Source organism: Salvia miltiorrhiza, chromosome 6, assembly GCF_028751815.1.
Source record: "Salvia miltiorrhiza cultivar Shanhuang (shh) chromosome 6, IMPLAD_Smil_shh, whole genome shotgun sequence".
Taxonomy (NCBI): Eukaryota; Viridiplantae; Streptophyta; class Magnoliopsida; order Lamiales; family Lamiaceae; genus Salvia; species Salvia miltiorrhiza.
Genome location: NC_080392.1, coordinates 6,014,799 through 6,026,913, shown reverse-complemented (window position 1 = coordinate 6,026,913; position 12,115 = coordinate 6,014,799).

Genomic DNA, 12,115 nt, shown 5'->3' with positions numbered 1-12,115 from the left:
CCTGTAACGAACTCATCATTATTTCTTATTTTAAACACAAAAAGATTATAATAAGCAGCATGCTGCATGCATGACTTCAATTTTTTAAAAGAAAACATTAGTGGCTGATTCTCTCATAGTCGTCTTTGAAATATAATTTTTTCACTCACAATTAAATTTTATATTTTTGTGTTTGGTAGAACTCATTTTCTTGACCCGTAACTTGACTATTTTAGTAAGTAAATATCTGTTATGCAACTAATTAAGTGAGACTTTTTAACAAACAATTCTGAAACTTATTTATCATTTTACAAAACTATTGTGCTTATTATTATTATTATTATTATTATTATTATTATTATTATTATTATTATTATTATTATTATTATTATTATTATTATTATTATTATGCGAGTATAACTACAAAAACTGAAACAAAATAGATACTGGAGGAGCTAATAAAATAAAAATAAAATGCCTATTTATCTAGATTCATGGATTCTTATTAAGATATCAACGTTGACGGTTCATTCGTTGAGAATGTTTAATTAACGTCAAAATTTTACATTTTAATTAGAGTTTATCAGTATTACTGTTATTGTTTTATATCCCTCTAAATAAAGGAATATTATAATAAGATACAAATTTATCATTTAAAGTGAGGATCATACTTTTTATATTTTATTTGATTTAAATGATAATATATTTATTCACTATTTATAAGGTAATATAAAATTATACCACCCATATAAAATTATCTATTTTTCAAAGAAAAATGTGCTATCCGAAAATTTATATCATCTATCAAAATTTTTTTATTAGAACAAACAAGATATGAAATATTTTTTCCATCCACAAAAGCTAAGAACTTTCTACAATTTCTTTTTGAGACGTCCACAAAAGAACTTGTTACTTATTTTTAAACTACTTCCCATCACTTATAAATATCTTATTTACCTTTATTTATCATTTTTTCACCATTTTTAATACTAATTAAACCATTTTTTTTTACCATTTTCAATACACTTAACAATCTTTCATTTACACTCAATATATTCAATATTTTTTTTAATTAAAAACTGTATTACTCTCTCCTAGAAAATTTTCGTGGACGGAAAAAATAATACTCCATCCGTCATAACGAAAGCGGTGCGCTTCTTTTTGGCACGGAATTTAAGAAGAATAAGATTATAGTGTAAAAGTGTGTAAAGGTGTGTGAAATCATATTATTTATAGTATAAAATTATTACCAAAAAAAGAAATATACCACTTTCATTGAGACGACTCAAAAAAAAATATGCACCGCTTTTATTTGGAAAAAGGGAGTAAATAGGGTTTTTTATCACTTTGTTGCAACTCAAATCAAACACACCTTATTCTTTATAATCAATATGAATAATAGCCAAACGAAAAGTGGGGACAAACGCTATCATTTTTAGTACCAGAAAGAGTTCGCACAATTAATAAATAAAACCAAACCAAGAGCTTTTACTTGTCCTAATTGATGATAGAAAGAATGCTTTGACCAAATTCCCAAACTTTTCTTTCACAGAAATTGATTTTCAAAAGCATCCAAAAATTATACTCCCTCCGTCCCCAAAATAAGTTTCTCTTTGGGGACGGCACGAATTTTAAGAAAAAATAATAAAGTATATTGACAGTGAAGAAAAATATATTATAATTAGTATTGAGGTTGGTGAAAATGTGAAAAAGTGTTATAATTAGTATTGAGAGTGGTGAAAAAGTGAAAAGTAAAAATAAATAAAGTATTATTAGTGGTAGGGTAGTTGTTCAAAAATGAAAAGAAAGAAAGATGAACTTATTCGGAGGACGTCCCAAAAAGAAAAAAGATGAACTTATTTCAGGGACGGAGAGAGTATACTTATTTTTCTTGTATTTAAATTAGTAGTAAAATATTTACAACCATGGGATGCTAAATACGTATATTCCTTGATCCCCCCTTCTTCCACATATAATATATATACTACACGTTTCCAAATTCCAATCATGGAGGAGAGAGGAGGAGGAGGAGGAGTAATGGCAAAATTGGATACGCATCAACACCTACTCACAATTCTACAAGCTCTCGACCGGCTCCGCCTGAGTCGCGACTCGCCGGATTGCGACGCCTCCGCCATTAAACTCCTGCTCGAGCTCCGAACAGCTTCGAGCTCCATCCTGGCGGCGAACTTCTCCCTCTCGCAGCGCCTCTCGCAGCTGGCCGACACCGTGCAGGAGCTCCACGACTCGAAGCCGTCGCACCGCGGTCTCGTCTCGTTCGTGACTCGCCGGCTCAGGTCGCACGAGGTCTCCCGCCTCGCCGCCGAGGCGGAGTCGGAGCTCCACGCCTTGATCGACCGCGAAATCGTCGCTAATTTGACGAAAACCCTGTCGGTGATGCCCCGCTCCGGCGGGAAATCGGCGGCGGCGATCGATGAGGATGAAGTGTTCGACGAGATATCGGCGCTGCAGGAGCGGCTCTCGCGCGGTTTCGACATGAATCTGCAGGACCTTCTGCTGAAATCCGGTGTCTTCTCGCATCTGCAGTGGATTCTCGGCAACCCTAGCTTCGCTATTACGGTGCGGGAGAAGGCGGCGATCTCGATGAAGGAGCTCGTGCTCTTCAACAAGGACGTGTTTGTCGGATCGTTTTTGATCGGAGGAAGCGTGAGGGCGTTAGTCTCGATGAGTTCGCTCTGTTCTCTGCAAGTATTGTCGGCGTTGATCAAGGCGATCAAGAGCCCTCTGGTGGATGAGATGAGGATCTGCGGCGGAATCGCGAAGATCGTCGGACATCTGTCGGCGGAAGAGGCGGAGGTGAGGGCGGTGGCGATGGAGTGCGTGATGGAGATCGGGTACTTTGGGCGGAAGGAGGCGGTGGAGGCGATGATCAACGGCGGCGTGATTGGGAGGCTGGTGGAGCTGCAGAGCTCGGAAGCGGCGGCGTTCGGGCGGTGCGTGGCGAGGCTGGCGGTGCAGTTGGAGGTGGGGGAAGGGCTGCGGCAGAGAGAGAAGCGGGCGTTGAAGCAGGTGATATTGGACAGAGTTCGTCAAGCGTGTGTTTCCGAAGCGGAATGCGCCACCATTGTTGCCGAGGTTCTTTGGGGTTCTTCGCCTTAATTGACTTTTTTCATTCTTCTTTGTGAAAAAACGATTTCTCTTTTTCTCTTTTCTTTTTTTTTTCCTTTTTACATTTTTTGAGTGAGGTGAGTTTGTGCATTGTGTAAATGATTGTTTGTTTATTTGTATAGGGGAATTAGATTACAAAATTGTTGAAATAATTCTCGCGGCTCTAAAGAAGAAGAATATTTGTAAAGTACATGTATTTTTCTGAAAAAATTGAAAGCTATATGCAAAATAAAAATCACCTCAAGGTTCATGTGATTTAATGCATTAAACATTGTTTTAGTATATTACTAGAAAATTCGCAGCTGTTATCGAAGTAGGATTATCGTGGCTTATCATGAATGAAATAAAAGTAAAGGGATCTCTTCCCTTCTCTTATATCTAACACACAGTATTTATATCTTGGGGTTATGGCAAAAAAATAAAGGAATTTTGAAAAAAGTTGCAATTTTCACCTCAATTTTCAATTGAGCCTCAAAATACATGAATTTATATTTTTGTTGCAATTTTCACATAAGTTTGACTTTCAACGAAATTAGAGCTTAATTGACAGTCAGAAATTCACCTGATGTTGATCTAACTTCTAATGATAATGAGTATTAAGAAGCTCGGAGGTCTAAGAAGACAAAAATTAATATATTTGACTTGATTTCAATTGTCAATTAAGCTCTAATTTCGTTGAAAGTCAAACTTATGTGAAAATTACAACAAAAATATAAGTTCATGTATTTTAAAGCTTAATTGAAAGTTGAGGTGAAAATTGCAACTTTTTTCAAAGTTCATGTATTTTTTGGCCATAACCCTTTATATCTAATAGCGTTATTATTACTTTCTACTTTCGTCCATTCACAAAAGTAGTATTGTTTCTTTTATAAAAAAATATTTTTTATATTTTAAATTTCATTTACATTTAATATTTATAGAAAATTCATCCCTTAATTTTTCATTTTGATGGACTCAGCACCACTAAAAAATAAAAATGACTATCTTTTATGAGACCTCTTTTACATTAAATTATATATCTCTCAATCATTTTATTAAAACGAGCATCTTCCATTTTACGATATAATTTTGTGAACGATGATAATATGCACTAATGTGTTTAGAGTCATAGCTACTTTTCTAGTGCAATAATTTGTAAATTATATGGACGGATTGGAAATATAGATATATATCTTAGGGTAACAATTAAAATTGCCCTAAACCTTAAGTTGTCTATGAAAAATACCCTTTCTTATAAACTTAAGCATCCTATGCCCTAAATGTTTGCAATGGTCCATTCTACCCTTTAGCATGAAATTCTCAATAAATCCACCATAAAACCATTTTTGTTCAAATTATCAAAATTTGATTAATACATAATCAGGCCCAACATGCTTCCGTACAACTTCAAAAATAATTCAAAACATTAATCAACAATATACCTTTTGTCGACGGGTCACCTTCTGGAGTTAAATCGCGTTTTACGGACTTCTTGCCTCCCCGGCCTTCGTCCAACCACACACTCGCAAGAGATGGTTGCAACCTTCTTCCTTCACTGTGTTCAGGCTTTCGCCCAATGGTCACCTTCAGGAATCAGTTTCCCTCCTTCACTGTGTGTCGACTCCAAATATTTTTGTTGAAAAATGAAAAGAAAATATTTCTTACTAAACCGGAATAGTTGGACAAAAACAAAGTGTTTATAGAGGAATTATATAAAATTAATTTATTTCATAAAAACTCCCCAAGGGAGGAGACAACTTGTTTAGCTACTCATAGTAGCTAATACTTGTGTACATAAAAAAAAAACTAAAACTTAAAATTAAAACTTTGAAAACAGAAAAATAAAAATTACAATGATAGATTCTGAAGAGAGAGTGTGTAGTGTGAGAAAGTTGTGAATTTTTTCGATGATCTTCTTCTCTCCAGCACTTGTGTTTATATAGAGGTTTGAACCCCTCTATTATTGCTTGGTTGTTGGCCTCGGATTCCTTCTTCGTGGCCAGCTTGCTTGAATATGACATCCACCTTCTTTTGTCGGCCTTGATTGCCGACACTTGTTAGTGGTATCACATGGTGTTGGACCTTTGCTTTATCTTCTTGTGATAATGCTGGTAGGGGCCGACTTATTTTATTCTCCACTCACTTTTGTCCCGAAGCTTTTGGTGAGTGGTCCTCCTGTTCTTCCACCCACTTTTGTCGTTTCTTTTGTGGGTGCGATCCTTGCTGTGAATCACATGATTCACTTTGCTTTGTCGGCCACCTTACTTTTTTGGTGCCCGGGGAGTTCTTCCCTTTGGGGTCTGATGCTCGTCATGTTCATCAGACCGGAACCTCCTTCTGTCAGGCTTCGGAAAGAAACCTTTGCCGAATTCTGGCTCCTTCTGCGACGAACATTGATCGCAGATTCTTTCGCTCCAATGGCTCACATGAGCCATATTGCAGAATTTGCGACGAGTCTCCTTGCTCCCCGCTATCCTGTTTCCCCATATCATTTGCCTTTTATCTTCGAAAGATTTTTCGGCAAACTGGGTTGTGGTTCCTGTCATTGTATTAACCAGGAACGTTCCCAGATCTGAGCTCTGAAAGAACTTGAATCTGGACTTCATTTTGTCCATCTCTGTAAGACAGACCCAAAGACCCCATGCTCGTCTCGTGGAGATTTGATCCTCCGTAAATGTTGAGACGATTGCGGCATTAAACTCAGGAACTTTGATCCGGTTCAAGGCTCCCGTATCTGGTCTCCGAAGCTTAATAAAATGGAAGGCTTCGTAGACTCCTTTGCCAACTGGCTCTGGAGCTGCACTGAAGAAGTACAATTCCAGAACGTCTCCCCTTTTGAGGGACTCGTTGTTCTCCCATGCGTCGAACACCGTTTTCTGGATCCATTTGGGTAGACCCTTGATTTCGGTGAATGCTGGAGAAGTGGTATAAACTGAAGCTAATGCCCCAAATTCATACCATTCTTTAACATCGTTTGGATTGGCTCCTGGCGTGAACCAAACCCTTGGATATTTTCCTGCAACATCAACCCGGCAATTTCCCGGATTAATGCCCCTTCTCGTAAGAAGTTTCTCCCACCTGTCTTGATAATTCTGCCAAGAAGGAGAAGAAATAATAAGATTAGTATCAACCTTAACTTGGCCTGTCATGGGCCTAAGGCTGATCTCTCCCTCTTTTACCCCAGAGGTGGAGGGTTGACATGTTGATTCAGGGAGTGACCCCTTAACAACATCTTTTCCTCGAGCGTCCGGCTGTGAAGCCATTCTCTCAGGACTTGGGCTAGGGGTACTTGAATCCCCTGCTACAGGTAATCCGCCCTGTACGGAAAGCATTGCTTTAGCCCGATTTTCACGGACTGCGCGCAAGAGCGGCTTTTCAGTTGCTTCCTGAAGATTGAACATCTTTATGAAACAGACATCAATTTGGCTAGATACTTTGGCTTCATCAGCCGCTTGTATCTTTCCTGCTTGTTTAGTGTGTAGTACACACTTCTGCCATTCTTGTTGTAGCAGCTCTAAGCTTTCAAAGAGCTGCCCCTGTATTGCCTCGATGGCCTCCGCTTCAGGGAGCTCCATCCCTTGTAAGGAAATCTGCAAGAACATTCTGATCAGATTTCAAAACGACAATATCATAATCATAATATTGGCATTCTGCTTGCCACCTAATTAATCTAGCCTTTTCAGGTTTAGATTCAAACTTTTTTGTTAAGAAAGCTTTAACGTTAGTGTTATCAACTTTCAAAACGAATTTTTTAGCAAGTAAGAAAAGCGGCCATTTTTTAAACGCCTTTCGCACTGCAAAGAATTCTTTCTCGTTGATGTGCCATCGCACAGCCTCGTTGTCGGAGAAAAGACCGCTACAGTATCTGCAAGGTTCTTCTCCATATGGGGTGATCTTTGTGAGCACTGCTGCCCACCAGAAATCACTTGCGTCCGTGTAGAGGACCAAATCATCCTCGTCTTGTGGTATTGAAAGCTTTGGGAGATTTTTGCAAATCTCTTTCAACTTCTTCATACCCTCTCGATGTTCTTCCTTCCAGATGAATGGAACATCTTTCTTCAGTAATGGACTGAAGACCTTTCTGTGTTCCGCAAGGTTTTTGATGAACATCCCTGCGAAGTTGACAACTCCTAGAAAGCTTTGGAGCTGTTTTTTCTCTTTGAGATCTTCCGGAAATCCCTGGACTTTTTCCACAATATGATCTTGTAGAATTATCCCAGATTCATCGATCTCGATCCCCAGAAACTCCATTTTCTGAGTGGCTATGACTGCCTTCTTTTCAGACAGCACAAGTCCTTCTTGTTGACAAACATCCGCAAAGATCTCCAGATGCCTGACATGTTCATGAATGTTTTTTGATGCAATGAGGATGTCATCAATATAAACAAACATAAATGAAGAATAATCTTTGAAGAGATTATCCATTTTCCTTTGGAATATCTGAGGCGCGTTGGCTAACCCCATTGGCATGACATTCCAGACATAATGTCCTTGTGGAGTTGAGAAGGCTGTGAACTTCTTACTCCCTTCCTCCATGCGAATCTGGTAAAAACCTGACTTGCAATCGAACTTTGAGAATACCCTTGCACTTCTGATGCAGTTGATAAGGTGTTCTCTGCTTGGGATGAAATATCCGTCAAACTCAAGAATATCATTAATTCCTTTGTAATTAATGACCAGTCTTGGTTTTCCTCGCTTGATCTCCCCATGATTCCTCACCAGAAATCCCGGACTGCTGTAGGGTGATCTTCCATCTTCGATAAGTTTTAAATCAAGATGCTCCTTGATTATACTCATCATATCCTGTTGATCTTGAGGGTTCATCAGGATAGGCTTGTATCTTACGAACTCATGCTCCTTTCCAGTTTTGACTTTCAAGGTTGCTCTGAGCTGGTTCTTGTCCCACCATGCCAAAGGATTCTCATGATAACACTTCTGAATCCTTCTTTTGACGTCGGCCATGGACACCTGTTCTTCTTCCTTGATATCTTTGTGTGATATCAGGGATACTTTGAGGATTTGAATTTCCTCCTCAGAGAGATCTGGAAATCCCTCAGTTCTGCATTTGAGCAAAACCTCGCCGAATCTCCTTTGATCCTTCATTTGAGGTCTCCTGAGTCTGCCATCATCACCACGCTTGCTGCGAAATTTGATTGGCATTGAACGATGAAAAGCTCCTTGGAGCCTTTGCACAATGATTTTGTGGTCACAATTGGTTGTGAACACAAGCCTCCTGGCCTCATTGTCTTGTATAAATCTCTTGAAGCTTTGCAGAAAATTATTTCCCAATAATATATCCGCTCCGGTATCATGGAAATAAATTGGTGGAGTCTTGACCTTGTACCAAGGTGTCTGTCCTGCTCCGCCGATCAGTATTTCCGTTTGTTTTACTCCTTTCGATAGAAGTAAAATCTTTTTGGAGAAATCCCTTCCTGCAATTCGAGGTAGATCTTCTTCCACTTCTTCTAGAAAGACTCCTCGTTTTGCTGTACAGATTCCTGCTCCCGAATCCACATAAGCAGCAAAATATTCTGCTTTGAATTTCTCGTATAACATCCCTACAGAGATGTATATTGAGAATGGACTTGTCATTAGATCATCAATCGTTGACGCCCGATTGTGATCTCCATTCCTCCTGATTTCCATGACCATGGTTTGTATTTGTCAAGGAAATCTCGTCCTAAGATCAGGACATCTGCTTCTTGTCCGGCTTGGCCTTCGGTTTGGATTTCAAAACCGCCAACCTCCAGAATTCCGATGTATCGGTTGTCTCCTGGATTTGCCAGATAATACAACGAGCTACAAGGAAATTTGTTTTCCTTGTTAGTTGTATCAAATCTTGTGGAAACTTGTCTCCATCCTTCGGGACATTTGAGTTTAACCCTCATGTCTGGAGCTGGTGTTTCCTGGATCGCCATTCTCTCATATGATTGAGAGAAACTCCTTGTAATAGGCCCTGAAGTTAGCCTATTTCCTTGGAATGATAGCCTCGGTGCTCCAAGTCTGAGACTTTGAGTATGGCTAAGCACCGTTTTGTCTCCAATATCGATGTCGATTTCTCCAATCTGAGGAATCTCCACTCGGTTTGGTTTGACTGCCTTGGCTACCTCCTTGAATATTTCTGGAATTTCAATGAACTCTTTTCCCAGAAATAATTCTGTGTGATGGGAATTTGATAAGGCATACGAGACTTGATAAGTCAGTGAGTATGGCCTATTCCCTTTTGTCAACAGCTCCTTCTTTTTGTAGTCCTGATAGAGGGTCAGGGCTCTGCTGAAGGATGAATCCTGTAGATTATAAGCGATCTGTGGATAGAACTCGGTTATAATCGTCTTGGCATAGAGATTGCCTGAAAAGGCTCCCAGAACTGATGCTCTAGTATCTCTGATTCTTTTGTCGCAAAGTGCGACATCAATTGGTTGGTCTGTCCCTGGGGAGAGGGATGATTTGATCACCAACTGAATTGCTCCAATATGAATCCATTTCATCGTACTTGCGACTTCTGGCTTCATCTTCTTAAGATCCTGCCTAATATCTTCAGCAGGAACCAGCTGGATTTCCACCTGATTACTTGTAATCTCCATTGGAAGCGCCATTTCTCGGTTAGTAACACCAAAATAGACATGATGCTTCCTCTTGGATGGAATCAAGCTATTAAAAACTCGATTCAATCTCCCATTGGAAAACCCTTGGTATGTTTGTACCTCTCCAGTTTCCCTATTGAGTCTCTTCACGAGCTTTTTCACCACTTCTTCCTGTGGAATCAGAAAATGGCTAGTAAATCCATTCTGATCCTCCTTCTGGGTGTGGTGGACCTCGTGTTCTTCTTTAGTCTGACTCGTCTCCGGTTGATCCATCGAACATCCCCGAATCTTCAGAACTAAAGACTTCTTCTTGCTCATATATACTCTCATCAGAGGATATATCTTCAAATTGATACACGGGTATCAATTTCTGTTGGTAGATCGCGTCTTCGATATCCGGTGTGGATTCGAATTTCCTTATCTGCCTTTTCTCGTTGTCTGGGCAATTGGTTGAAATATGCCCCTGTGCACCGCACGACCAGCAGTTGCAATCCTTAAAACTTTCATTTGCTTTGGCTTGAGTGCGCCTGAAAGTTTTTCTCGCCGGGATTCTCTTTTGATTTGAGAATCGGTTTCTTGATGGTCCGCTCCGTTGGCCTGTCTTGTAGGAGCGTGCCTTCTGTCTGGTCCACATAGTTCTTGGCTTCCAAGAACTCCTTCTGGACTTTCTTTCATAGGGTTGATACCTATGTTTCTTTCGGCTCCTCCTTTGATACAGCAGCTCAGCACCGATCTCTGTTGGAAGATCAATGTTGTCGCACATCAATGGAGATTTCTTGTTGAGCCTCCTCAATTTTTTGAGATTTCTCAGGTCCGCCGCCTTCTGGCACCATTCGGACAGCTTCTTGTGAACATAAGACATCCTTCTTGATGCACTATCAAGAGGATATTCTCCCGGTGAAACATACTCGTTGATGAGCATCTCCCTCCATGGACTCGGAAACTTTGTGAAAAAGAGGTCCTTGGCGGTTTGAGCATCAACTACCCCCATATGAACATATAGGGTATAAAGGCGTAGAAATTCATCAAGAGCTTTTGGCTCTAGCACCATTAATCTTAGATTGTAAAGTGCCTGATGATATTTCTTGCGCTTCTCCTCTGCGGATCCTTCGAAAAAACCCATTCCCAAGAAATGGATCTTAATCTGTTTAGTAGCCTCCTTAATGATGTCATAAGGTTTTGTGCTAGTAAACAGTTCTTCCCTTGCTGAGATGTCGATTTTATCCCAGTATTGTTTTGCCATTCCTGCCAGACTTGCTTCGAAGATTTTGGCAAACTCCTTTTTATCGTACTCAATTGTGGTGACTACGATATTCAATGCTGAAGCCCATTCGTCGATGAGATCCTCCCAATCTTTGAAACTGGCTTCATCGAGGTTAAGAATCAATCCATATGGATGGATTGGTTCAAGTGTGGCCTTCCCTACAGGAGTATCCCGCATTTGTGGCCTGCGCCTTCTGGTTCGCTGGTAATGGCTGGCATCATCTGAAGCCCCACCCCTTTTTGACGAACTTTCTTCTTGGTGCTCGGTTTTGGGCACCTCATCTTCTTGGTTCATCTTCAGATCAACCATGTTGAGGTTAGCAAAAGATTCTGCTAACTCCTGTAGATCATCTAATCCGATTCTGTCAAGGCTATTCATAATATTTGCCTTTCATGATTCAGATTATGTCCTTCGGCTGCAACTCCTGGGGTGCTGCATCAAATAGAGATGGATTCGTCGGGTCGTTGGACCATTGTTTCCGAATTTTTCCGGAACATGGTTTTCGCCTTTCGATCTCCTCCATTTTTCTCTGGATATCACGCAAGAGGGTTAATATTTCCTCTTGTTGAAGTGATATTCTGCTCAGCTCCATCGGTAGATCGTACAGCTTGACGCCATAATATTCCACCGTCTTTTGGATCTCCCGCAAGTTGACGTTGTCGGAAGAGCTTGGCTCGATCTTTTGGTAGCCTGGATAGACTACTCCTTCTTTGTCTTTTGGTTCCATTAGTCGTGCGACCAATGGGCATCGTCTCTTCTTTGTTCAATGGCCCTTCTGGCAGAGGCCATTCTCATGAGTTGCTCATGATAACCCTGGATACTCGCGATGATATCGCGAATCAGCTCGATATCTGTTCCTCGTCGTAGGTTGGTAACGAGGACTCGATTATTCCATCTGAGATCACTAATGAAGTGACCCATTTCTATCTCCAGATTTTGGAGAGAATTCCTGTAGTGTACACATCTCGGACATTCGTCCGGATCCATAAACTTTTACTGGAGTCTCCTCCCACATGGGTTAATCATAAAAATAAATTAAAAATTATATAATTCCTCTATAAAAACCCGCTCTGATACCATTTTGAGAAGCGCGGGATCAATTTGAACAATTACCAATTTTAGTTCTTTTTTGCTTAACAGTACGTGGCGTTGTCTCACAGTCCAGACCCAGTTTACCGAG